Source organism: Gossypium hirsutum, chromosome D05, assembly GCF_007990345.1.
Source record: "Gossypium hirsutum isolate 1008001.06 chromosome D05, Gossypium_hirsutum_v2.1, whole genome shotgun sequence".
Lineage (NCBI taxonomy): Eukaryota > Viridiplantae > Streptophyta > Magnoliopsida > Malvales > Malvaceae > Gossypium > Gossypium hirsutum.
In genome coordinates this window covers 40,639,918-40,644,129 of record NC_053441.1, presented here as the reverse complement: position 1 = coordinate 40,644,129, position 4,212 = coordinate 40,639,918, and the positions used below count along the sequence as shown (strand labels likewise).

The window sequence follows — 4,212 nt, the reverse complement described above, 5'->3', positions numbered from 1 at the left end:
TCAATCTCTCAATAACCTCTATCCCTTGTTAAAATATCTATTGTTTATTCAATAAACAATGGATAAATATTAAGAAGGCTCTTAAACTATAACATTTTATATAAATAAGCCCCCATAATTCTTGTATACCTGAACATTTTATCTGCATCTTAATAAGCCTTTAACCTTTAACTTATACCTAAATAAACCCTTTACCATAAACCCGTCTCTTCAGGGCTGCTTTCTTTAGGTACAAATCAAAAGATAACTTGAGGGCTTATTTGGGTATGGGAAAAGTACAATGACTTATATCTAAATAAATCATAATAGAGTTCAATAGCTATTGTAACATTTTAGCCATAAACATGAAACCTACCACTAATCATTACCTAAGTATTTGCATCCAAATGAAATTATATTCCGAGAAATTATCTCATCCTTAATTTCTCACTAGTGGAGTTAAAAACTCTATATGCAGCATAGTAAAAACGAAGTCAATAGTTTCTAGTTCCAATGCAGCTGTAAGATCCTACACTACAGTGCTCATCATCAGAAGAAAAAGGCATAACAAGAAGAAGCCAACTGTCTCAGATGAAAAATGATGAGAAAAAGGATAATAACAGCTATATATAAAAAGGAAAAACTCTTAAAACAATATTCACTCCTGCATCCAGAATTTCCCCATATTGCAATAATCCTCTTAATGGCTTTAGGCCTGCAGAAAACAGGTGAACATAAGCATATATAGAATTAACAAAAACAAATATCAAACAGTTTGACCATAAAGTTTGAACTTATTGTTCAAGGATGTATGGATTAAGCAAAATGATCAGTATATGCGTGATAGTTCTCCATTATTACCTTGTTAGCTATGTTGTTGGAAAGCCAATCCAAACCCTCATAAAGCCCCTCACCAGAGGTTGCGCAGGTGCTCTGGATGTACCTGAAATTACCACCAAGGTGCGTCATTGTTAATGAAAGAGAAGATTGCAAACTATGGCGGTAAAACACAACACAAAAGCATTACCAGTGACGTTGTCGAAGGGAATGGAGGCCAAGCTTATCAGTTATTTCAGCAGCATTCATTGCATTTGGAAGATCTTGCTTGTTTGCAAATACAAGCAACACTGCATCTCACAGCTCATCCTGCAGAACAAGAAATAGTATAATCATCAAAGTCCAGCAAAACTAAACCAACAGCAGAAGATTCAACTCGTGCTCTTGATATTATTCTCAATATTTCAATATCTAATCCATTTTCGTTTGATAATTTTGGCATTGACATGAATAAGGTCAAAAATTATTTAAGAATAAATATATGGAAGAAAACCAGTAGCATAGTTTATGCAACCAATTTCATTGAATTCAATCATAAGCTTCAGATGTTTGTACTTTCAAGCATAATAATGTTTCTTTGAATCCAAATGGTTTTCAACTCAGCATTCAGTCAACCACACATGATTGTCATCACAGTCTTTGCAATAGAAAGATCAAGTAACATGAATCATGCCAGCTAGATTTTTTTTAAACAATTTAATCAGTCAAGATAAATAAAGAACCCCACCAACTAGCAAGGGCAGGGCAGAGGACATCCAATTCCCAAAACCCAACCATAGAAGAGTCATTAACACAAAACTGTCCTTTTGCTAGCGTACGACTGCTAAATTTGTTTTTATATGAGCACATAAGATATAGCATCCAAAAGCCACTTATAACAGCAATAAAATACATGCATAAACAATAGCGATAAAAACAAAAGTGGTTCCACTTAAATTGTCACTTATCATACCTCATTCAGCATTCTATGCAATTCATCCCTAGCCTCAACAACACCATCTCTGTCATTGCTATCCACAACAAAGATGAGACCCTGTGTATTCTGGAAGTAATGCCTCCACAATGGACGAATCTGCATGATTAATAATAAAAAGCAAGGATGTTCTTGGTTAGTCAAGACATTGATATCAGACTATGCAAAGAGCCCTAACTATTAGTGTGCCAGAATACAATGTTGTTGAAATAACCAGGCTAAGTATAGCAATAAAGAGATACCTTGTCCTGACCACCAACATCCCACACGGTGAAACTGATGTTCTTATATTCAACAGTCTCCACATTAAATCCTGAAAAGAGAAAACATGTATGATGAACCATGACCAAGGATAAATACATCACAAACATGAACAAGTTACTGTACAAAACAAAATCACATTATGAAATAGTCAGGGACAGAATGGATTACATGCTTTGCTAGCAAATTTGTTCCATGGAGTACATGAAAATAAACATCATCTATGTTACCTAGACTATTTATTTCTTTTAAAGGATCCAAATCTAACGCTTGTATCTAATACATATTCGAACATAAATATAAAGTGTTATTTTCGAAATATATTGAAATTTAAAAAAAAAATGAAGGATTTGGAATAAAGGAGTATCTAAAAAAAGGGCAAGCAATCGTGAGAACAGAATAACTACAATAGGTCTAATATACATTTAAAGATAAATATAATCACCAAACAAAGAGATAAACACAACGAAAAAGATTTGGAATACGAGCGCTTACCGATGGTGGGAATAGTGGTGACAATCTCTCCAAGCTTGAGCTTGTACAATATGGTAGTTTTACCGGCTGCATCAAGACCCACCATTAAAATTCGCATCTCCTTCTTGGCAAAAAGCCGGCTAAAAAGCTTGGTGAAAGTCAGCCCCATTTCTCTTCCCTAGTTGTTGATCCCTGAATATCATGAAAATTCGCAGACATCATTTTCTTTATTTCTTTTCGAGCTAAAACACGGATATTATATTAGAAAGAATAACTCAAATAAACTATGTTCCAATCACTAAACAAATTTCAAACGAATCAAATAGATCTAAACGAAGAACCACAAAAATTTCAATGCCATGACGTCATTTCCATAAAGTTCCTTTGAGAAATTAAAAAAAAAATCATACATAAAGTCAATGGTAAACAACATATCTAGAATAATTCATCGAATAAACCTTCAAATCACATAGAAAACGCAACGAAGCTTCTCATAATTCGAAACGCAAGCCATAGAAATGAAGTACTAAACAAATCGTTTCTTAAACAAAGTGCAAAGAAAAGATCCCTTTACATTTATCGAAATGCTAGATCAAAAAGAAAAATCAAAATAGAAAATCGAATTACTATACCTTTGAAGACAATTGCAGAGACCACATCAGACTTTGATTTTGAAAGAAAGGGCTTGAGACCAACGCTAATTATGCTTTGGTTTATGTATCGGGGTTGTAAGAAATGCCAGTTTGGACGATTTATAAAGCCCAAAAGACAAAGAACAGGTTCGCGGGTGCACCATACCACATCAGATCCCCTAGAACATATCAGTCCAAAAATTTATTATTTTAAACTATTTTAAATTTTTTTAAAAAGAAATCCTCTTTGACAATTGACAAATAAATATTTAACAATAAAATCTGTCATGCCCTTAGTTGTTATTTTACAAATATCAACTTTCACTTAAGTTTTAGCTAACACTTTTAAATAAACCCTTAAAATATTGCAATGGTTGATTTGACTAACTGATCCTATTAATTGTTTATTTAAAAGTGTTAGCTAAAACTTAACTAAAAGCTGATATTTGTAAAATAACAAATAATGATATGATACATTTTATTATTAAATATTTATTTGTTTATAAATATTTTAGTTTTTATTTGGTGAAATTATTGAAATAAAACGTTTATTACCAAGGAATTAAAACATCTATTATGGAAATTAATTAGTGAATATTTTTGAAAATTTAAATAAACAAATTTCTTAAGTTGCAAATATTAACATTGTGCAAATTAATAAATATTAATAGTGTATCAATATAATTGTAAACTATATTTTTAGTGATAATTATGTCATGTTCTTAGTATGCAAATTAGTGATAATTATGTCACACTTTAAATAAATTTGTCAAGTAGCATATTTCAATTAATATAAAGTTGCATAAAAAATCATTTTAGACAATTAAATTGAAAATAAATTAAGAGTGAATAAATATTCAAGAAATATATACATGTGGCAAACGGAGTAATTTTTGAGCAACCATGTAGTAAATGGAGTAATTTTTTAGTAAACATGGTCAGATATGTCATTTCACATATCTCATTTTATATCAGCCGTGAAAAAAGCTATTCATCCCTGCAATTTTTGTTTTGGAGATTTTAACTCAACAAGCTCTTGCAAACCTCGATTCACCA

The 4,212-nt window shown here is 31.6% G+C and overlaps 1 pseudogene; it reads right to left on the bottom strand.

Moving 5' to 3' along the window:
- Positions 1–397: 397 nt before the first annotated feature.
- LOC107903710 (ADP-ribosylation factor 2-like) lies at positions 398–3,097 on the bottom strand (annotated as a pseudogene).
- Between the last annotated feature and the right edge of the window lie 1,115 nt (positions 3,098–4,212).